At 41.8% G+C, this 25307-nt stretch overlaps 1 protein-coding gene across 2 annotated transcripts in view; it reads right to left on the minus strand.

The window, feature by feature from the left end:
• LOC120515892 (CMP-N-acetylneuraminate-beta-galactosamide-alpha-2,3-sialyltransferase 1-like) overlaps window positions 1–25307 on the minus strand; it is a 364360-nt gene that overhangs the window by 131726 nt on the left and 207327 nt on the right. The window contains exon 4 of one of the 2 annotated variants that reach the window (XM_039737250.1): window positions 15088–15182. The exons of the other annotated variant lie outside the window; for it this stretch is intronic. The gene's annotated coding sequence lies outside the window, so the exon portion shown is untranslated. The remainder of the gene's footprint in view (window positions 1–15087; window positions 15183–25307) is intronic. 2 annotated transcript variants of the gene reach the window in all.

Here is a 25307-nt window from a genome sequence, read left to right on the forward strand (position 1 = left end):
CTCGTATACTCAGATATGGAGATGGATATTTGAGGAGTAAACCGCAAGACAATGATTATATTTTTATATTATGTACATTAAAGAACCATCAACAACAAATCAAATTAATAATACATTGAACAATTCTTATAAAAGTAACGTTGAATAAATCGGACTCTGCAGCTGCATGAATAAAAAATTTGCCATGATAATTTTGTTTTGGCGAACAATTCAGGTAAATTACCACTTTCACTAAGCGGCAGTGGGTCAAAAGTTGCAAGAGACTTTAGTAATGTAATATTTGTACACAAAATTTTGTTTACGTAAAGCAAAACATGTACTCTATATATTACCATTTGAACTTTAAACGGAAAATTGCGATTATCTTGAAAACCACTCGTTTCTCGAAAAAATGCAAGGCAACAAAAAATGCTTAGAATGTGGTACCTTACAATAATATGATGTGAAATTATCACATATATATATATATATATATAATTCACTAAGGCAAGACACCCATGGAAAGCGTGTGGATTCACTAAGCCGCCGACAAGTAAGACGCCCATGGCACACGCAGGAAGGAGCCACGCCCACCAACTCTAAGACCATTGGATATGACGACAACTCGCAGAACCACGCCCGTCAACTCAGACGGGATGACACAGGAAAAACGGCGTCATTTATGTTCGTCTGTCGTAGAGGCCACATGCACCTCTGAGCCACGTTGACTGTTCATAGAGGCATGTTTCTCGCGGAAGTGAATCGCTATATGCAGCGTGTGAAACGGTTTGCGAGGGGTATCCCATGGGATCCTTAAAACAATCCTTTACAACTGAGGTTAAAACACAATGAAGGAAGCAGTCTTTAAAAACCAATAAGCCCTGTGCCTCTGTTTCATTACCGTCTCACCTGCTTCACCAATGCAGGCCCTGCAACAGTCGAGACGCTCTCTCAGCAGCTGAGCTTCTCTGTGCTGACTGGTTCACACAGAGGTAGTGCGAGAGAAAGCCGCACACAAACACAGGCAGCGCCAGAGACAGACAGAGGCACACACACAGGCAGCTGGTGGGCAGCTCTACGTGAGTTTCTCTTGTGGGTGGGCACATGACCAGGCAGTGTTTATGCTTCAAGTGCGAGGGTGGATGTGACAGGACCATCTTGGAAAAATCATGTCGCAGATGTGAATCGCTGTATGCGGCGTGTAGAACAGTTTGCGAGGGGTGTCCCATGGTCTTACAGTATGCTACGCCGCGGGTTGGCTAGTTTATAATATTTCTGTGGAAACATTTCAGGTAAAGTACCACCTTCAGTTAAAAATAGCTGAAAAGTCAATAGAGATCTACGTTTTGTACCTTATACTTGTATGTAAGATTTGGTTGACCTAAGTGAAAGTGTACTTGTTATCATGTTTACATACACACACACACACACACACCCACACGGACACACATACACACATAGTTCCAAAAATTGTATTTTCGGACTCAATGAGGTCTAAAACGTCAAAATTCATCAAAATCTCAAAATCAAATTTTTGGACAATTCCAATACACCTTTGTATACGGGAAAGCACAAATAAGTCATGAAATCATTAAGTGTACAACCTCCATCCATCCATTATCCAACCCACTATATCCTAACTACAAGGTCATGGCGGTCTGCTGGAGCCAATCCCAGCCAACACAGCGCGCAAGGCAGGAAACAAACCCCCGGCAGTGTGCCAGCCCACCGTGGGACACACACACACACCAAGCACACACTAGGGACAATTTAGAATTGCCAATGTACCTAACCTGCATGTCTTTGGACTGTGGGAGAAAACCAGAGTACCTGGAAGAAACCCACGCAGACACGGGGAGAACATGCAAACTCCACGCAGGGAGGTCCTGAGAAGCGAACCAGGGTCTCCTAACAGCAAGGCAGCAGCGCTACCCACTGCACCACCGTGCCACCTTCTATCTATCTATCTATTATATAGTGCCTTATATATCTATCTATTATATAGTGCCTTACATATCTATCTATCTATTATTCTATCTATCTATCTATCTATCTATCTATCTATCTATCATATAGTGCCTTACATATCTATCTATCTATCTATCTATTATATAGTGCCTTTCATATCTATCTATCTATCTATCTATCTATTATATAGTGCCTTTCTTATCTATCTATCTATCTATCTATCTATCTATCTAGTGCCTTTCTTATCTATCTATCTATCATATAGTGCCTTACATATCTATCTATCTATCTATCTATCTATCTATCTATCTATCTATCTATCTATCTATCATATAGTGCCTTTCATATCTATCTATCTATCTATCTATCTATCTATCTATCTATCTATCTATCTACCATTGCCTAAGGAGTGAATGTAGAGAGGTAAGAGAAGTGGACCTGGCACCAATCCTCGAGGCACAGAGTTTCAGCGGTGAAGACAAGGTGTTAAACGAGGACAGTCACAAAGATTGGTTGGCAAGGTAGAACCTGATCCAGTAAAAAAAAAAACACAGAACCGTGGATTCTTAGTTTATCCCAAGGAAAGGATAAGGAAGGAGTTATTAACAGTATGGAAAGCTGATGAAAGGTCAAGAAGGATAAGGACAGAGGGGAGAGAAGCAGCTCGAGCAGATCTAAGCCGTTTGTGCTTGATAGCAGTGCAGGCTCGGCAGAGCGACCCTTGGGGGTTTCAGACTGGAGAGGGTCTTGTACAGCAGGTTGTCATCAGAGAGATGAGAGGACAGTTGTTTGTGGACTATGTGGTCTTGGACAGGGATGGCAGAAAGGAGACAGGATAGTAATTCTCGGGTTTCTCCAGAGTGTTGATCGCATTGGGAGTTCTTGAAGTCAGCAGTCATCAGCAGCCATGCCCATGCAGACACCGGGTAGAACATGCAAACTCCACACACACAGCGAATGGGGCTGCTGCAGCTGTGAGGTAGCACTGCGCCATTGTGCTCCCCTCCATTTATCTCTAATGTTTGTGTAAAACTAAGGCAGTTTAAGCAACTTGTTTGGGTTCGCCCAGCAGTCAGAGTTGTGGTTTAAATGGTTGGCCAGTAATGACACCATCTCCTGTAATTCATGGACCCCAGATGGGCGTAAACACAGATTCATAGGAAAGGTTAGAAAACATCAAACAAAGAGAGCACTGAGGACAGAAATAAACTGAGAGCGGCTGTGCAGAAAACAAAGCAGCGATTACCGTCGGTCTTCTTTTACCTTTGCATTTTCAAGGCTCTGCCCAGTGTCTTCTGTAAGCGGTGCCACCACAACCCTCGTGCGTTTTATTTCCCCGAGTGACGAACTATAAACTGCTGTACTGTAAGCTAACTTTGTTGAAGTCAGTCAAGATAAAAAAAAGGAAAGAAAATGTCAGCTTCAGTGTAGGTGAAGTACAGAAAAAACAAATAAAAAACGGTGCCCACAATGGAAACAAATTGCTCCATCTAAACGGTATTTTTCCTCGGGTGGAAAGGAATTAAAAGACTGTGTACGTAAACCACTTTGGAAAATGATGAATGATTTGCCAAGGGTTGGGCGCATTCCAGCCGACTGCAGGCCCAGATAATGGGAGGCCGAGCGGCGGACTGGCAGCCAATTAGCTTTAGTAGCACTGAGGGCGATCGATACGCGCTGTTGGTGAGTCTGCAGTCTCTTATTTTAGGCAGCATTTCTAAGAGACCCAGGCTACGCACTGTGCCGCCATTATTTTCATTTGGGCCGATTAAGATGAGATAGATTTTTGTTTTACTTGTTTAATTTACTTTTATTCTTATAAAGAGAATGACAGAAAAATCTGATAAATTCCCTTATGGGCCGTTAGAAAAAGACCGACAAGAAAAATTGGGGATGCAAGATGGGGGAATAAGAAGGAGGCACAATCACATTTCAGACTGCGAACAACACAGTTGTTAAAATCCAAATGGCATAAGAGATGGGATGTGAAGTGAGTCGTGTTTGGGGGGTTCACCCTCGACACTTATTGCTCTGATGCAGTGTATGGGATGGTACCCCAGGGAGGTGGCTATGAAGAGTGATGTGGTACAAAGTGTGGTGACATCAGGAGTTCACGTGGGACCCTCTGCCTTTGGAGGTTCTGCTCAAGCTTTATAACTCACTGGTGAGGCCTCATCTGGAGTCCTGTGTGCAGTTTACGGTTACAAAAACGACATAACAGCACTAGAAAAGGTCCAGAGGAGAGCGACTTAGGCTGATTCCAGGACTACATGATGATGAGTTAGGAGGAAAGATTAAAAGAGCTGAGCCTTTACAGGAGATTAAGAGGTGACATGACTGAAGTGTTTAAAATTATAAAGGGAATTAGGGCAGTGGATCAAGACGGTGACTTTAAAATGAGTTCATCAGGAACACGGGGACACTTGTTAAGGGTAAATTTCACACAAACGTTATCAGACTGTGCAACATTACTCTGTATGTACCACCTTTATTTCAACACCAGGCGTCTGCGGGTTTTCTTGTTTCCAAATAAGAGGAGTTTGTTTTATGGACAAAATAAACCCTCAGTTTGGATTATATTCCTAAATATCTATTATGGAGTAAGAGTGATAAAAAAATATAATGCAGGCACCTGTGTGAAGAAATCAGCAGCTCCCTAGCGATCAGCGGCTGGCGCCTGTCTGCTTTAGTGACTGGCGATTTGTGAGCGATTCGTTCTTTTTGAATGACTTTCTTCAGTAAATCATATGAGTTCATTCATGAGCACAAACGGAGCTCAATGGGATTAGTGCTAAAGCGCATGCGCATCCTGTGTGACTTCATCATCGGCTTACGTTTTGCCCACTGGTGGATGTATAAAGCGCATTCGCAAGAAACGCCTGGCTTATGAGTTTCAAGGCATTTGATTCATGAATGAGTCGCTACCCCAGAATCGGTCGAACACTTCTCGTTCATTGGAATTACGAACAAGTCACTCCCCGAGAGTCAGTCACATGATTCTTGATCATCTAATCCGTGAACGAGTCACTACCCAAGAATCAGTCTAACAATTAGTTGTTCATTTGACTTGTGAATGAGTCAGCACCCGAAAATCAGTCTAACAATTCTCGTTCATTTGTTTTTCGTGAAGTGGTCAGTATCCCAAAATCAATCTAACGATTCTCGTTCATTTCATTTGAGAACGGGCCACTCCCTGAGAATCAGTCTAATGATTCTTGATCATCTAATTCGTGAACGAGTCACTACCCAAGAATTAGTCTAACAATTCTCGTTCATTTGACTTGTGAATGTGAAATTTTCATTTATTTGATTTTAGAATGAGTCAGTACCCGAGAATCAGCCTAACAAAAACTTGTTCATTCAATTCGTAAATTATTCAGTATCTGAAGATCAATCTAATGATTCTCGTTCATTTGATTTGTGAACGGGTTACTCCCTGAGAATCAGTCTAACGATTCTTGATCATCTAATCTGTGAACGAGTCACTACCCAAGAATCAGTGTAACAATTCTCATTCATTTGATTCTTGAATTATTCAGTATCTGAAGATCAATCTAATGATTCTCGGTCATTTGATTTGTGAACGGGTCACTCCCTGGGAATCAGTCTAATGATTCTTGACCATCAAATTCAAGAATGAGTCACTACTCAAGAATCAGTCTAACAATTCTCGTTCATTTGACTTGTAAATGAGTCAGCACCCGAAAATCAGTCTAACAATTCTCATTCACTTGATTCGTGAATTGGTTAGCATCTGAAAATGAATCTAAAGATACTCATTCATTTAATTTGTGAACGGGTCACTCCCCGAGAATCAGTCTAATGATTCTTGACCATCAAATTCAAGAACAAGGCATTACCTAAGAATCTGTCTAAAACTTCTCGTTTATTTGACTTGTGACTGAGTCAGCACCTGAAATCAGTCTATCATTCATTTGATTTGAGAATGAGTGCAGGAATCAGTCTAATGATTCTTGATCATCTAATCCGTGAACGAGCCACTACCTAAGAATCAGTCTAATAAATCTCGTTCATTTGACTTGTGAATGAGTTAGCACCCGAAAATCAGTCTAAAGATTGTTGTTTATTTGATTTTTGAATTGGTTAGTATCCAAAAATCAATCTAATGATTCTCATTCATTTGATTTGTGAACGGGTCACTCCCTGGGAATCAGTCTAATGATTCTTGATCATCTAATTTGTGAACAAGTCACTGCCCAAGAATTGGTCTAACAATTGTTGTTCATTTGACTTGTGAACTTGTCAGGAATCTGACATGGAATCCCCAGGAATCTGACTAAAAAATTTCATTTATTTGATTTTAGAATGAGTCAGTACCCGAGAATCGGCCTAACAAAAATTTGTTCATTTAATACGTGAATTATTCAGTATCTGAAGATCAATCTAATGATTCTCGTTCATTTGATTCGTAAATTATTCAGTATCTGAAGATCAATCTAATGATTCTCGTTCATTTGATTTGTGAACGGGTTACTCCCTGAGAATCAGTCTAACGATTCTTGATCATCTAATCTGTGAACGAGTCACTACCCAAGAATCAGTGTAACAATTCTCATTCATTTGATTCGTGAATTATTCAGTATCCAAAAATCAATCTAATGATTCTCGTTCATTTGATTTGTGAACGGGTCACTCCCTGGGAATCAGTCTAATGATTCTTGACCATCAAATTCAAGAATGAGTCACTACTCAAGAATCAGTCTAACAATTCTCGTTCATTTGACTTCTAAATGAGTCAGCACCCGAAAATCAGTCTAACAATTCTCATTCACTTGATTCGTGAATTGGTCAGTATCTGAAAATCAATCTAAAGATTCTCATTTATTTGATTCGAGGACAAGTTACTGTTCAAGAATCAGTCTAACAATTCTTGTCAATTTGATTCGTGAATTGGTTAGCAAATTGAAAATCAATCTAAAGATACTCATTCATTTCATTTGTGAACGGGTCACTCCCCGAGAATCAGTCTAATGATTCTTGACCATCAAATTCAAGAACGAGGCATTACCTAAGAATCGGTCTAAAACTTCTCGTTTATTTGACTTGTGACTGAGTCAGCACCTGAAATCAGTCTAACACTTCTCATTCATTTGATTTGAGAATGAGTGCAGGAATCAGTCTAATGATTCTTGATCATCTAATCCGTGAATGAGCCACTACCTAAGAATCAGTGTAACAATTCTTATTCATTTGACTTGTGAACGTGTCAGTACCCAGGAATCTGACTAAAAATTTTCATTAATTTGATTTTAGAATGAGCCAGTACCCGAGAATGAGCCTAACAAAAACTTGTTCATTTAATTCGTGAATTATTCAGTATCTGAAAATAAATCTAATGATTCTCGTTCATTTGATTTGTGAAGTGATTACTCCCCGAGAATCAATCTAACGATTCTTGATCATCTAATCCGTAAACGAGCCACTACCTAAGAATCAGTCTAATAAATCTCGTTCATTTGACTTGTGAATGAGTTAGCACCCGAGAATCAGTCTAACGATTCTTGTTCATTTGATTTTTGAACGGGTCACTCCCTGGGAATCAGTCTAACGATTCTTGATCATCTAATCCGTGAACGAGCCACTACCTAAGAATCAGTCTAACAAATCTCGTTCATTTGACTTGTGAATGAGTTAGCACCTGAAAATCAGTCTAAAGATTCTCGCTCTTTGGATTTGCGAATTAGTCAGTATCCGAGAATCATTCTAAATATTCTCGTTCATTTGACTTGTGAACACATCAGTACCCAAGAATCCGACTAACAATTTTCGTTTATTCGATTTTTGAATGACTCAGTCCCCGAGAATCAGCCTAAGACTTCCCGTTCGTTTGAGTCGTGAACAGATCAGTACGAGTTATACAACACTCATTCACCTGTGATTCTGTAAAGTCTTATTTTAATTAGGCATCTTAAACGTGTTATAGTGCTTTGTGTAAGCAAACATTGCAATGCCGTATGAATTATCATGTTAAATATATAATGAATTATATATCTATATGTAATTAAACATATATTTATAGGTAATGAATTAAATATACATTAACAAGCAATAATGTTAATTATATATGTATATACACACATATGTACACATATATATTAAACTAATGTATGAATTATTACATTATTGATTTGCGATGCGATCAGAAGAGACCCCCTCCACAGAACTACAGTATAAGATATCCCTAAAAATGAATTAAAAGAATTGATTCACTTAAACTGGTAGTTTGAAAGAATCGATTCAGTGGATTGAATTGAAATGCCCACCTGTGATCAAAAATCAGACAGAGACAATAAACCCCACTGGTGTTACTGAGCATCTTTGTTACTTATCAGAATGATGATGTGTTACCCAGCATGCCCTAGTACACTAGTGTATTGATGGCTAAATCTGTAGGAAAAAGAATTTAAATGAATCCATACATCCATGTGGGTTCAAATCTATTAAATGCTTTAGAAAAGAGAGTGAGACCACTAGCAAAGCCACCAGTGTGTGCCGAGTGTGTCATGGTAATTAAAAAGCCACATCCTGCTGAGGGGCCACCATTACAGACGGTGAAGCTGCCCCGAGGCCCCATCCCGACAAGGCCGAGTCCTTCTAATTGTGACTTGCTCTTTGACCTTTCAGGAATCAAAGCAACTATTTTTACAGCCTTTCTTTCTTCTCCCATAAAGAGCACATAGCTAGACACTCAATGAATGGCTCACCTCCCCAGCACTGGTTACAGCCCCTTAAAACCTCTGGAATTCTTCAAGGCACGGATTCAACAAAACGCTCAAAATATTCCAGACGTATTTGGGTCCACACACTGACTGCTGGTAAAATGCATTTAAATGCTGATGGCCTCATGTCCATGTCAACTGTTGGATTGAGACCTGGGGACTGCGCTCAGGTGATGGTCACACGATGCTTAGATTCACACCATCCTAAAATGGAGATTAGTTTTGTTTATTTTGGGGAGCCCCGAAACACATTTAGTTTCAACCCATGACATGTAAAACAGTAAAACAGTGACAGAAATGCACTGATAATAATGAATATGTTATATTCATAGTCTTTCTATTATAAAATAAAATCTTGTGATGATACGTGATCTTTGAAAGAGAGACAGAGAGACACTTTTAGGTCCCGCGAGACGGGCAGGTCACGTCATACTTACAACCTTCAGACACAAGTCCCATAATACACATGCAGAGCAGGTTAGAGATAATGGAAGTAGGAAAATTCGAAAGTCTCAAAACAAATGAGTTTAAAAATCGCATTAGTGCAAACAAACGGAAAACATTACTTGGTAAAATAACGGAACAGCGAAAAGAGATCGAATAGTGTTTGGGGATGTCTGGGGGAGAAGAGAGACAAGGCAGTGGGACAAAACTGCACAGGCCTTTAAACTTTTGAAGCGCCGCACGAGAAGCTGATCATGTGGCACCGTAGCAGCAGCAAGCCAGCAGCTGATCGAGCAAAGAGGAGGTAAAAAAAAAAAACTAGATTTGTTTCTGATTGTATCACCGTTTAAGAGGGGCTTCACAACAGTGTGTAACACTGGTGTTTGGGAAAGGGGTTGGCAAGTGAAGCGAAAAAGGGGCAAAGTCCCCTAGTACAGCGGTTCCCAAACTGTGGGGCCTTTTCAGGCGGTACGCATCGCGGTCCCTGAAATTTAATTTATCTGTGCAAAACCCTTTATGACAAGCCTGTTGTGAGCAAAAACCAATGAAACTGTTTAAATACAATAATATGTGGATTCCCAAATTTAGTGTGGTGTGAAATTTCGTCATCTGAATAAATAAAACCTATTATTCAAATCAGTATTTAGTTCATTTAACGCTACCATAATTCCGTTTCGTGGAATTCAACTTCTACTTCTTCACTGTTTGAGCTTTTGGTCACTAGATGAAAGCACAACGCCGACACTATTTAGTCTTCGGTAACTCTGCCTCACAGAAACCGCTCGCGTTTGTTGTTATACGTGCCTGGCGCTGTATCGCATCGTAGTCACTAAATCTGAAACCATTTCGTCTTCAGTAACTGCGTCACATACAGGCCGAAGGCAGGATTTAGTTTCGGGGCGGAATTTATCAATTTATGTACATGCACAAATTTTTTCATTAATTTTATGCATAATTTCTTCCAATTCTTTAACTTTTATTCAGATTTTGGGGCGGTTTAGACCCAAACCGTCCCCATTACAGCTCTCCCTCCCTTTCAACAAGGTGTGGGTGGTACGCAACGCAACTCACTTAACCTCAGGTGGTACTTGACGTCCAAAAGTTTGGGAGCCCCTGCCCTAGTATATTAAACAAACAAACACTGCACATGCAAACCCTACCTGATTTCCCCAATGGTGATAAGTATTTAATTAACACCAAACAAAACCCAACAAAGCACTAAGTACAAAAAGATCAACAATAAACACGACAACACAAAGTCCACACACAGTCCAGTTCATGATGCTAATGCAGATGCTGAGTGAAGACCCAAGTGAACAGCTTTCTGTGTAATTTGTAAAGTTTTGTCCTTCCCTGATAAGTTGTAGGTGAAGAACTGCAGGCGTTGGGTGTGTTCCACAGACAAATACATTTACTAACTCAGAGCAGAGCACACAAACATCAGGCACAGAACACAAACATAAATCCAGAAATCTGTAATCCTCAGGTAATCGTATTGGTAATCTGATATATAAAATGGACGACTGAGCTCTTGTCAGCTTCTTCTGGTTCATCATTCAAGTCTGTGCCAAGCCTTATTTCCACCGACAAACCCTGCGACAACACAGTACTACAGGGACTGCTGGGATTTGTAGTCCATTGAAGTAACGCTGCTACACTGTTTATGAAACCAGTAGGAGATGCAGCATTATCAGAACGTATTTAGACTCCTTCACTTCATACACATTTTATTAAATGCTGAAGCCTTATGCTAAAATCATTTAAATTCACTTTTTACCTAATTAACCAATACTGAATATTCCAGAATTATAAAGCAACATTTTTTGACAATTTATTAAAAATAAAAAGTACAATATCACATAGACATCAGCATTTCATGACCCTGAATTTGATGAGCAAGATCACAAAATGGATGGATTGGCATGTGGATGTTTAATTTTTGAGATTGCTTTAAACATCACAGCATATTTTTTTTCTACTTTTGCTTCCTGCTGTGTTTTATACATCTTTCTGAATCCACCTTAATAAAAGGACAAGGTGTCTCTGTCATTCCAACACAGGGCACATTAAAAGCGATAACACTGCTTTTACCAATCCCATACCAAATGGCATTCAACAGAGACATATTCATAACATTTGTCATTCCAACAGTTGGTGCATCACAAACAATAACACTGCTTTTACTAATTCCATACCAAATGACATGTAACATAGACATGTGCATTACATTTGCCATTCTAACGGATGGTGTGTTACAAATATTAACACTGCTTTTACCAATCTCATACCAAATGGCATATAACAGAGACATATTCATAACATTTGTCATTCCAACAGTTGGTGCATCACAAGTATTAAAACTGCTTTTACCAATCTCATACCAAATGGCATATAACAGAGACATATGCATTACATCTGACATTCCAACAGTTGGAACATCATGAACATTAACACTGCTTTTATCAATTCCATACCAAATGGCATATAACAGAGACATATGCATTACATTTGTCATTCCAACAGATGGCACATCACAAATGTTTGTAGTAAAGCATTTTATTCTTCAAATGAATGTAATGCACCATCTGTTGAAATGACAAATGCAATACATTTTATCACTAAATGCATTAAAAATAGTGCACTGCAAATGTTACAGCTGAAGTCTGTTTTGATTTGCTAGATTTCAACCCACTTTACATGGGTAGCACAGCTAAATCTTTCCTAAATTTGTAAATATTTAAGGAGCTCTGTTTAGTTTTCTTAGTGTCAGATGTTTTTCATGTTTTGTCCGTCTCTCCTTTGGATATTTGAGACTTTACAGTCTTTGCTCCACTTTTAGGCCTGTGCTGGTAGTGAGCCTGCCTTTTGAGTTTGGTGCTAGCTTTCCAGAGGTGGTGAAGTCAGTCGTGAGTTAAGAGTGTATGTCTGCCTTTTATTTTAACAGTCCAGTTTTAGAATTCCGTAGGTGACAGTGTGCCTTGACAAGACCAACACAAACACGGAACACAAGACAGGATACCAACTGTCGTCAGGTGAGGGGATCACCAAAGCCTAAAGAAATGTTGGGACACCAAGTGGGTCGTCCCGTTTAATTTGTTTGAGGACTAAAAGCAAAACAAGTGGTCATTGGCATGAGAAATAAAAAGACTTTATAAAGAGTAACCTAGTGTAGCCTTTGGGCTGCTTTTAGTCGCCTCTTTTGGGCAGCTCATTTCGTACTGTGGTGTGCTCAGGCCACAAGTGTGACCTCTATTCTGGGGGTGCCTGGACTTCATAGGGGTCAGACCAGAAGGGACAGAGTCAGTTACCCTAATTGGGCATCTTCTTGGCACTGTGGAATGAAAGGGAGGTGACACAGTTAGTGACAGCGCCCCCTCTCATCCAGGGGTGGTATTACATTCAAGGTGATCCTCTGTCGCCCATGCATGACACAGTCCATTGTAAGGCACTTAAAAAGCTACACTTAATCATTCATACTGGGCCAGAAACTGTAATAGCAATCTAATTCCCATTCCTGGGATAAAACAAAATATCCAAAATGTTAAATATTATATAAATATTTCAGTAATACAGAAGTACACACCAAAGTGGCATACCAAAAATATAATTTTATTTCAGCAAAGCATATTTGAGAGACTGGAGTAACTCAATCTTAGAGTCTATATTTAAATGTCACAGACACTAAAACAAATTGACTTTTCATGTCAGAAAAAGGAAAGCAATTTGATTTCTCAGTAATTGTTCACAGCTTTTTTTCCCCCCCTGATAAATAATAAATGAAGCACATAACACTTTTTTATTGCTAGCCAAGTGCCAGTTTGAGAGTAGAGGGGGTCAATGGGTGCAAGTCCAGCCCTCCTCTTCCTAGACTGGATGCTGATGTGAACGCCGCTAAGTCACTACTCAATCTAACAGAACGTGTTTGGCGTGAGGGTCGAAAGCAGAGTCCTTACAAAGAACTCATAGAAACTGGGAAAACATGCAAACTCCACAAAGAAGACAGGATCCTGGCTGAAGAAAATTCTAGATAACGTGCAACTTCAGTGGTCAACCAATCCAACATGTGCAGATGGCAGATATACTGGCAACGTTTGCTTCATCCAGTTCATAGGTATGGAGGGTCCGGGCGTATTCCAGCAGGACCGACCCCAGTGTGGGGTCTCTGTCAGTCACCTCGCTCACACAATGTGACAGCCTGTGCTACAGGGACCTCGGGATGGATGACTTTGGGCATCCTGTACTTCATGTAATGAGGATAAACCAGGGTGGTGGAGAAAATCGCAGACAAAGAAACAGTACAAAACTACTCTGGGCTCCAAAATCTCACAGTTATGTGCCAAGCAAGCAGTCATTCAGAAAAAAAAGTCAGAATTATAACACAAAATGAATTAATACAAAATAAAAACAATTCACTGATTCATTTCAAGAATCAACGCTCGACTGTAGAAGTTACCTCCACTCCGCTGGGTTCCTCGGAAGGTCTTTTCTCCTGGTACTACACAACCTTCTCCAAAAAGGTTAACTTATTTTTTTTTCTACTTTTGCTTCCAGCTTTGGGTTTTATACATCTTTCTGACTCCACCTTAATAAAAGTATAAGTGTCTAGGTGTGTGTGTTTCCGTCTAGAGGCTATGTCTTTGTCATTCCAACAGTTGGCGCATCACAAACATTAACACCACTTTTATCAATCCCATACCGAATGGCATATAGTAGAGACATGTGCATTAAATTTGCTATTCCATTTTACTAATACCATACTTAATGGGATATAATAGAGACATATGCATTACATTTGTCATTCCAACAGTTGGCACATCACAAACATTAACACTGCTGTTACCAATCCCATACCAAATGGCATATAACAGAGACTTATCCATTACATTTGTCATTCCAACAGATAGCACATCACAAATGTTTGTAGTAATGCATTTTATTCTTCAAACGATTGTAATGTTGAAATGGCAAATGCAATATTTTTTACCAGTAAATGCATTAAAAAAGCGCACTGCAAATGTTACAGCTGAAGTCTGTTTTGATTTGCTAGATTTCAACCCGCTTTACATGGGTAGCACAGCTAGCTCTTTCCTAAATATGTAAATATTAAAGGAGCTCTGTTTAGTTTTCTTAGTGTCAGATGTTTTTCATGTTTTGTCCATCTCTCCTTTGGACATTTGAGACTTTACAGCCTTTGCTCCACTTTTAGGCCCGTGCTGGCAGTGAGCCTGTCTTTTGAGTATGGTGCTAGCTTTCCTGAGGTGGTGAAGTCAGTCCTGAGTTAGAGTTACCTCCATGCTGCAGGGTTCCTTGGAAAGTCTCTTCTCCTGGTACTGCACAATCCTCTCTAAAAAGGTTACCCATCACCTCACCTATAGAAGCTAATTCCACATCTCACATGCGTGTGCATGGGAGACAGCTTTCAGCTTAAATAAATGTAATTCTCCGCCGAGCCACACGTTGGCACTGTTCTCTGATTGGCACCATTCACCTTTCTCTCTTTCTCCCTCTGCAGACCAGGTGACTGACGACCCTACCATCGCTGATGTCATCTACTGTGTCCGTCCTCCTCAACCGACCCCTTCCTACCATCTCACCTTCATAAACTGGCAAACCAGTTACCTACTTCAATTCTTTTTTGACTTCTGTCTGTAAAGACATCACCACAACTAACTGTGAGTATATTTTTCTCAACTGTCAGATTATACCCCAAATCTTTGTCTGTGTCCTTTATGTCATTTTACGCACTCTACAGGGTTCCTAAGAGGTCTCTTCTCCTGGTACTACGCTACCTTCTCTGAAAGGGTTAATCAGAAGGGTCTCATCATCTCATCTCCAGAGGCAACCTCCACTCCACAGGGCTGGTAAGTGGTCTCTTCTCCAGGCAAAACACAACTTTGCTTTAATGACATTCAACTGAGGGAATGCATATGCCAATCAAAGGAAAAACAAAACTTACCAACATCTATGGGAAATGTCTGCTTAGCACGCGTACTTCGATGGAGCTCCTAATCTTCTTGTGATGTTGGCCTCTAGTTGTCATCAAAAGGTGTCCTAAAAAAGGGACAAGGATGTGTCATCAGGTCCGGAAGACAGTCCAGTGTACAAATAATCCAAATGCTCTTGTGTCCAAGCAAACTTACTATAAATGATCAAGACAGATAGATAGATGGATAGATAGATAGATAGATAGATAGATAGATAGATAGATAGATAGATAGATAGATAGATAGATAGAGGTTATATGTAACAAATGTCCCCCTGGGAACAAATGAAGTTCTATCAATCCATTTATCTATTATCTATTGCCTTTATCTATCTATCTATCTATCTATATATTATATTGTGCCTTATCTATCTATCTATCTATTATATAGTGCAGCCTTGTGAAGTAGCTAAAGCACTAGACCTTAAACATCAAGAATGCCAGTTCAATCCCAACCTCTTTCCGACTGTGTGATTCTAAGAAATTTACTTAACTTTTCTGCTTCAGCTGTATAAAATGCCTGTGAACATTTGCGAAGTAAGTTACCTTGCATAAGAGCCAATCTTAGAAAAGTAATGTTAAAATTCACCTGTTTGCTTAAGCTGATGTCACATTACGTGACTTTTTGTCATAAGGTACGTCAGATTTGCTGATTGCTGTCACGGATCTCATCGCTCCTCCATGTCAACTTACATGGCTGAAAATCGCAGCCCATGTCACATTTAGTAACTGAGTGCCAATCTTTCAGGTGAGCCATGCTCGCTGTCCTTCTTCTAACACCCAATAGAGTGCTGCCTGACGGAGATGGCGTTGTATGGAGGGTTAACAGCAGCAGTCTCTGCCCTTAATTTATTTTTGACATTCTGCTATGGCATGTAAAATATGAGACATCAGACAGAAGAGCTTCCCACTTTTTTTTTTTTTTGAGGTCCACATCCGCTGTGCTCTACTGGTGCTGTGTTGAGGGTTAATAGCTGTGGTGTTTTCAGCAGCAGTATTGGCCCCTTTTTTTCTTTTCTCCATTCTGTTTTAGTATATAAAGCATGATATATGAGACATAGGAGCTTCTCTTCTGTTTGTTAGGTTCCAAATACACGTGTTCTTTACTCCACGTCGCTACATTCTATGCACTGGACTGAACACTCATTAGTTCTCAACACTCGCACACAAAGAGCCCGGCTCTCCGACCAAACAGAAACTCACAGCTGTTTCATTTTATCCAAGCCAGTCATAGACAGTCCATCTCAGTTGTTGGGTATGTCACCTTAGATGATTGCCTTTACAGGTGCCCACCGCCAACTGTCTAAGATTGTGTAAGTGAAAGCTACGACTGCAAATTGCTGGAAAAATCATCTATTGTGACATGGCCTTTAATTTGAGTAGAATATAAATTTCAATAGTCATTTAGAGATTGGTATAATCCTTTACTCATTTTGACCACATGGGGGCGCCACTGAGCCCCAAGCCCCAGACCCAATAGTACTCCACACAACCCTGGTTAAAAAAATAAAGTAATTTATTAAGTACAGGCCACCAAATGTGCAATAAAAGACCAATTAGAAATAATCCAAACAATAGTCTGTCCCTGTCTGTCTCATCTCTCCTTCTGTTCCTCCTTTGAGTGTTTCCCGTTGCCTCCCGACTCAGACTCATCCAATGGGCTTCTTTTCAAGCCAAACCTGAGAATCCTTCTGGGGCCACACGGGCCGTACAGAAATTAGGTAGGTCCTCCCCTGACAGAACCCTCTACCAGCACCTAGGGACAGGGTTTCATTTCCGGACTCCTACTCCCAAGCACCCCTGCGGGTGTCCGAACTGGGCTGCCACACAAGGACCACTGCCACCTGTTGTATGGGGGATTGCAACTGCTCCCAACTTCTAGCTTCCACTGGTCCAAACAACATATTACTCGCGTATAAGTCGGGTCTTGAAACCTGAAAAATCGATCATAAAATCACACCCCGACTTGTACGCCCGTTCAAAAATGTGACACTTAATTTTTTTTTTTACATCTTCTTGCCTCCTCCAGTCTCGCATCAGTTTCTCAGACACATCGAATTTTGTTGCAGCAGCATGGTTGCCAATTACTTTTGCCACTTCAACGACTTTTAATTTAAAACCAGCTACATATTTTCTTCTGAGCAAACGCTCCATTGTAGATAAGGGATGCTCTTACGATAAAGATGTTTGAGGGTGTGAGATACAAAAAACACAAAACAGTGCAAACGTTGCTTCGGAATAGTTTGGGTATTACCGTATGGTCATGTAGGCACAAAAGAGACAGAGAGAGAGGTTAGGAGCACATGCTGATACAGCGCATTTCTGCACCCACATAGAAAGAAAAGGCCATGTGATCACAGCATATCATAATCTCTTGGACCAATAGTGTGAGTTTTCTGCATTCCGACATTATAAAATACCAGAAATTATATGGGAAGTCAAGCCCGCGGGAGAACTTGTCTGACTGGACAATAAGCTATTTCTTGTTCCAGCTGGCCAACTGTCCTTCTGTTCCATCCGGGTAAGAAACTGTCCTCCTTCCTGGCCGGGACGCCTGTTCTTAACATGTTGTAAGGTTTCTAAACTCGTTTGGGAAAAATGGGACAACACGCTGAAGAGCATGCTGAAGCGCAATCGCCGAGTCTGTGGAAGACAGTTTATCAGTTGCCGGTGCAACCGCGGGGTCCCAGCGCTGCAACGGCTTGCAGCTAAAGCAGATTCGAATCAATCGTGGTTGCGCTATGAGAGCCTGCTGTCGATGGGTGATGCAAGGAACATTTTAAATGCAGGGAACAGGATTACTTGGCCGCTAACCTGCTGTGTCTGTGTATAGGAGAGGTCCCGCTATAATAAATAACCGTGCTGTTCCTGTTTCAAGCTGAATAAAGCTGGTGTTGCTAAAGTGCTGAGACTCAGCCTCGTGTTTTGGGGTGCAAGACAGGGACTCCACACGTCACAATGTGATAGACCTTTCTCAGCAATATTTCTAACAACACAACACTAGTTAGCCATTTAGGAACACAGCCCGTCTGCCAGAATCATGAACTGTTAGACTGGCTTACAAAGAGAACGATGGCAGGCAGTTTTCTGATTTAAAACAAGGCTAGCTGCGTTTGTCCAAAGTTTCCAAAACTGTGCAGCGTCATCTTAGTTCAAAGAGTAATTAAAGCAGTAAGTGTGTCACAAAGGTGTCACTCAAACATCCCATAATAAAGTTTAACCTTTGACAGGGCTGCTGTGTCCAGTCAGCATTACTCATGAGGGGGCCAGAGAGCACACGGCAATGTGTTATTTGAGCCAGGTCGGCACATAGCTGGCAGGCACTTGGAGCAGATGTTACTAGTTGACTAGACCCCAAGTCTACATGCATGGGAAAATGAAAATTACAAGCTGTTAATAGCCACACAAACGAAGACGAAGAAAAAAAAATGAAAGAATGAAATGCACAGTCCTTTATAGCCACTGCAGTAAAAGTCGCAATGAGTGGCTGGGTGCAGGGGGACTTCAAAAGCCCCCATCCTGCGTTATCTGACATCTCATAAAAAAAGGCAGAGTCAGACACATTTTCCTCTTCCTTTTGACAGTGCTGGGCACACGGCTTTACGATTCAGGGACCAGGGTTCAGGTCCTGCTCAGTGTGCTTTTGTGGGCCTGCAACCTTACCCACAGCGGTCTTCTGTCAGGTCTGCTCAGGTTGGGGCAGACACGCAGTCCAGTCCCACCGTCTATCAGGTGTTACGTGGGCGTCACCTTGGCCTGCTCCAGCTGCTCAGGTGCACAACAATGAGAATCCTGTGATCACCCTTGGTACTCGTACCCGTACTGCCATAACTGCCTCTCCCTCACAATGCAGGTGATGGGCCTCATTCTCTAACTACCACTGTTTCTGCCTGCATCTCAAAAACAGGCGGTTAGATAACTGGTATGAGTTATAAGGGGTACGGGTATGAGTGTGTGCCCACAGCTTTAATGGCAGACCCTTCAAGATTGGCTTCTTACTTACCGCTTCCACCCTCCACTAGTGCTAAGATGATACTAAATTAAATAATGGTTAACCCCCTCCATTATTCACTCTAGTCTGTTGTGCCGCATAATCGTGCACCTCCCTACCACGTCAATACAAAAAACAGTTCCCCTTTAAATTCTACAGCATGTTGAAAGGTGGAGGGGACCCCTGGGGATTTTCTAGCATGTCAAAAAGTAGGTGCCAACCTCGTCAGAGAGTAGAATAACAAAGAGCTGAACTTCTTGAAATACTGGAACCGTATTGTTTTAAAAATTGTTTATCTGGCACTCTTGCCGTACTGATTTACCGCCTAACGCTAATTGGCACCTGTATGATTCCTCTCTCTGAGCAAAGAGCTGAATACGATGGACGCAACAAAGACAAGCGAAAATATTTGAAATGCATCTGTTCATCATGTTGGGCACACAGAGTATTGCACTCGCCCTTCCAGACCCTAAATCTACTCCTTTCATTTCCTCTTAAAGCCAATAACAACAGGCACAACGCTTCTTCTGTTAGCAGAGTCTCATTGAGCGTATCCATTGTGGACTGTAGGGGGCGCTCCAGCTCCCTAACCACTCGACACAAACAGACACAGGCACAAATGAAGGCTTTTGTGTGGGAAACTCTTCTCTGAAGCGCTTCCCACGCCATGACCACAAGCATAAACACAGTACAAAGTACACCAAGCAGCACACAACAACCCTTTGTGTTCTCTGCCATTATTCCTCCTGGCAAAAGCTTCACCATCCTCGTCCTGACTCTCTGAGCTTCTTTTATGCAGCACCCGAGTGTATTTCTGGTATTCCGTCAGCGTGGTCTGGAAGCACTTCTGGGTACGGTGGGAGCCTGACAAAGTAGGCCTCCACAGTTCCTGCAGCACCACCTGGTGGTAACCCCCAGATCCCAACAGGGGGTTCTCCAATTCCAAATATGCCCTGTGGGAATCTGTAGCACCGTAGCAACCCAGGGAGGGCTGCCACCTAGTGATCCGGAGGAGATAATGCCCTCTGCATGCTCTCTCCTCCGGTCCTTCCATTGAATAATAATGTAAACAATTCACTTCCTCTGCTGTATGCCACATTGAGCAAACACTGCTGCCCACCGATTAGGAGAATATCGATGTGCCAATTGAACGGGGCACCACAAGTACAGTATAACTGTGTAATGGTAGCAGACAGCACTTTGGGTCTCAGACTACACGCAAGCTTAATGCGGTAAGTATGAACAGAATTCAAGGAAAGAAGGTCTCAGAACTGGCCTGCCTCTATATAACGATGTGATCACTTTTGAGTGAAATGGATTAACTGTCACATCACATCGCGAGTCACGACACATTCACATACTGTGGGACTTTGTGTATCGCAGAGAACCGGCTTGAACTTCTTATTCCACACTCTGTTTTATTGCTGGATGAATTTCAGCTTGATATGACCAGACGGAGTGAAAAAAAGGCAGCTCTTCCCAGCTCTGCCGTATGATGGATGCAGCGTTAGCTTTGCAGGCAATTCCTTCAGTCCCGCGCTGTCGGACCTTCAATGGACAGGCGTGTGGCTTCCCTAATCAGTCCAATCAATTAAAGTGACCAGAGGCGGACACCAAACAAGGTGTAGAAACATCTCAGCAATGACCATTAGGATGGGATGCTCCTGAGCCGAACATCAAGTGTCAAAGTAAAGGGTCTGCTTGCTTGTGTCAAAGGGATATTTGCGTTTTTTTTTTTATTTTGAATAAAACATCTACAATCTTGTTTTCACCTTGTCCATCCAGGGGAATTGAGTGTGGCTTAATGAGAACTAAAAAAAATGAATTTCAAACAATTTTAGCACAAGGCTGCAATATATAATAACATGTGAAGAAAAGTGAAGGGGTCCCACTCTGTGTGTCACTAGTCCACTGTCCCCATTTGTGCCCCGAAGCCTCAAAGTCACTGAATGTCCATTAATAAAGTCAGATGCGATGGGGGCTCCACATATTAGCTTTATCGCGACGATTTCCTTACTCACCACCAGCACATTTCCGAGACCGCTAGAGTAGAAAATAATATAACAAGGTTCAACGGCTTTCAATTGTGACACGGAAAACCATCAATAGGCCAGCTACTTGATATCGACATAATGTGTGCAACGCCAGGTGAACGCATTAGGAAGCAAAATGAAAGCACTGAATTGTAAAGCGCTGACAGGTTGACAGATTTCTTGTAGAGTGAAAATTCAGGGTCTGAAAGAAAGAAAGAAAGAAAGAAAGAAAGAAAGAAAGAAAGAAAGAAAGAAAGAAAGAAAAAAGAAAAGACAAAGCATTTCATGCTGACTGATCTCTTTTTGATTTCATTTGTGTGCATTTCAGAACCTGCTTTTCCAAAGAAGTACCATGAGACACAGCCCACTCCAGCCACCATATATATATATATACTCAGCAAAAAAAGAAACGTCCCTTTTTCAGGACTGTGTATTTCAACAATAATGTTTTAAAAATCCAAATAACTTTACAGATCTTCATTGTAAAGGGTTTAAACAATGTTTTCCATGCATGTTCAATTAACCATAATCAATTCATTAACATGCACCTGTGGAATGGTCGTTAAGACCTTAACAGCTTACAGAAAGTAGGCATTTAAGGTCACAGTTCTAAAAACGCAGGACACTAAAGAGACTTGTCTACCGACTGTGAAAAACACCCAAAGAAAGATGCCCAGGGTCCCTGCTCATCTGCGTGAACGTGCATTAGGCCTGCTGCAGGGAGGCATGAGGACTGCTGATGTGGCTAGGGCAATAAATTGCCATGTCCGCACTGTGAGACACCTAAGACAGCGCTACAGGGAGACAGGAAGGACAGCTGATCATCCTCGCAGTGGAAGACCACGTGTAACAACACCTGCACAGGATCGGTACATCCGAATATCACACCGGCGTGACAGGTACAGGATGGCCACAACAACTGCCCGAGTCACACCAGGAACACACAATCCCTCCATCAGTGCTCAGACTGTCCGCAATAGGCTGAGAGAGGCTGGACTGAGGGCTTGTAGGCCTGTTGTAAGGCAGGTCCTTACCAGACATCACCAGCAACAACGCCGCCTATGGGCACAAACCCACCTTCGCTGGACCAGACAGGAGTGGCAAAAAGTGCTCTTCACTGATGAGTCACGGTTTTGTCTCACCAGGGGTGATGGACGGATTCGTGTTTATCGTCGAAGGAATGAGCGTTACACCGAGGCCTGTACCCTGAAGAGGGATCGATTTGGATCGATGGCTAGGGCCATTCCCCCCAGAAATGTCCAGAAACTTGCAGGTGCCTTGGTGGAAGAGTGGGGTAACATCTCACAGCAAGAACTGACAAATCTGGTCCAGTCCATGAGGAGGAGATGCACTGCAGTACTTCAAGCAGCTGGTGGCCACACCAGATACTGACTGGTACTTTTGATTTTGAGCCTCCCTTCATTCAGGGACACATTGTGAAACATTTTTAGTTTATGTCTTATGGTGTTGACTCTTTTACTGTTCATACAAATATTTACACATTAAGTTTACTGAAAGTAAAAACAGTTGAAAGTCAGAGGACGTTTCTTTTTTTGCTGAGTATATATAAGGTTGTAGCCCACCCCGGACAGCAGTCTGGTTCATTGTAGGGCACGCTATCATACACACACACACACTCCTACATAATTAAATTAAAAGTGAACCATTAGCCGTGAGCTCATGTCATGTCCAGAGATGGTTGCTGCTTCTGTGATAAGCTTTGGCCCACTTTGTGACTCTGATTTGGACTAAGTGGGTTCGAGAACATTACGTTTGTTAATCAGCCCTGTCCAGTGTGGGCTTCTGCCCTAATGCTGCCAGAAATGGCTTCAGCCTCTCCGTGAACCTGAGAAAGGGTATGTAATAAGCCTAAAGCTTTATTCAGACAGGGTAAGCTTTCAGGACGTATTTACAAATGTAAAGGAGACGCTCACTCTAAATCTTTACGTACATATCAACGAAGAAATGATGAAACAGCTTACTTACTTATCTTGTCTCTACTAATAAAAGGCAAAGCCCTCACTGACTGACTGACTCATCACTAATTCTCCAACTTCCCGTGTAGGTAGAAGGCTGAAATTTGGCAGGCTCATTCCTTACAGCTTACTTACAAAAGTTAAGCAGGTTTTATTTCGAAATTCTACACGTAATGGTCATAACTGAATCCTACTTACGTACATATATACGTCCATAGCCTGCAGCTCGGTCACCGTGTGGCGGCGTTGGGTCCCCCATCCCAACGCCTCCCGTTGTTGGCTGCCTGCCTATATAAGGCCGTCCGTCGCTCCAGTCTCTACATTCCCTTCCTTGCTTCGCCACGGGATTCACGTCTCCCTGCTGATAACTACAGCCTTTTTATTTAATCCACGGCTTCTCCGCTGTTTAATTCTTCGTTTATTACGATTATAGTTATTGTGTAGGTATTTTAGACTTACTTTAAATTGTTCAGGTACCCATTTCCTTTATCGTTCCAACCGTACCCGCATTAACATGTCTATCGAGGTGATCACCATCGATCAAAGAACTGTCACTTACCGAGTGGTTTCCATGCCCAGAGATGACACCTGCCTTTTCCATTCTCTTTATTACATATTGCACGGCCATATCAGGCTCACTCTTGATATCCAGAGGAACATTGTGTCTTATGTATTGAATGACTGGGACAGGTTCAAGGTGTGGACTGATGACGGTACAGGAGATAATTATACTACACAGGAGCACTATAAGAGTGAAATGCTTAAGCCCTTCACCTATGGATCTGCATGTGAGTTGATGGCTGCCGCTGAATTGTTCGGTTGTCGCTTTCAAATATTTTACACCTTTCGACAACCACCTATGCCTCTTAAACATCTTAGGGCCGATTTATACTTCACGGTCAGAACGCGTACGCGCCCGCATCATGGCTGCCACGCGTTCCCAGCGTTCATTTCCCGCATCCTCTGAGCAGGTCCTAAGAAATTAGCACGACGAGTGCGCGAGTTGCAGTACCAGCAAAAAGTCGGGGGGCGCAGTGTGCTAAAAGTCGGAACGTGACGTCAGTGTCTCTGTTTACTATCTACATGTGACAGAAAGCCTCTATTCAGATCCTACGGGATGAATGCTTCGATGTGGTGAAGCAGAATGCCGGCATACAGATGCATTCGTGGTGCATTTATATTCAAGCGTCGCATATTCTCGATCGTAATGACACGATACATTTTAAAAGTCTCACATATCATCTTTTGTGCCGTCTTTTTTTTTTTTCCCAACTTAACAACAGCAATATAATGTATAGCGTTATATTTGAGCCACTGAGAAAAAAATAAAGGACACGGTGAAAACGTGTATTTTGTGATTAAAGTGGAAATTTCGGCTTTAATCTTGAAATGTCCACTTTAACCTCGTAGTTTACTTTATCATTAAAGCAGACGGTCGTAAACGTCATCCCAGTTTTTAATCGCTGCGAGCTTCTTGGACCTGACAGCTGCGGAAAGCAGCAATAGATCACCACACAGAACAAATTAAATGTCTGATATTCCAACTCTCTGCACACTTAGAATCTTTAGATTTATACTTGATATCACTTTCATGATGAAATGCATTAAAGTGTGTATGTTACATTTTATATATAATTTCGTTTAAATAATGAATACTCTTAATAATTACACACATGGGGGTGTCACGGTGGTGGAGCGATAGCACTGCTGTCTCGCAGGGTGTTATGTTGCTGGTATTTCCTGCTTGTATTCCACACTGTGCTCCGGTTTCCTTCCAAAGATATGCAGATTTGGTGCCGTTAAAATGACGCCAGTGTACGTGTGTGCTTGTATTCACCTTGCGATGAGCTGAGGCCTCGTCCAGGGACTGTTTTTCTCACTCGTGCCCAATGCTTGCTGGAATGGACACATCCCTGGATTGATGGATTCAACCAATAAACATAATTTTCAGAGATAATTCGGTAAGGCGTCATTAGAATTTAATGAGTGTTCTAAGCAATTCACAACACAGAGAAGCCGAACATGTTCTCACCGTGACAATATCTCGCACTGCCACCTGGTGGATTCCTCCAGATTTACGTAAAGTACGTGCGCAAGTATGAACACTACAACGCTTGCGTCGCAGGAGCGTCTGCTGCAGCATGCGTCGCGTCGCGTGAAGTATAACTCCGGCCTTAGATTTACAGGTGACGA

Source organism: Polypterus senegalus, chromosome 15, assembly GCF_016835505.1.
Source record: "Polypterus senegalus isolate Bchr_013 chromosome 15, ASM1683550v1, whole genome shotgun sequence".
Classification (NCBI taxonomy): domain Eukaryota; kingdom Metazoa; phylum Chordata; class Cladistia; order Polypteriformes; family Polypteridae; genus Polypterus; species Polypterus senegalus.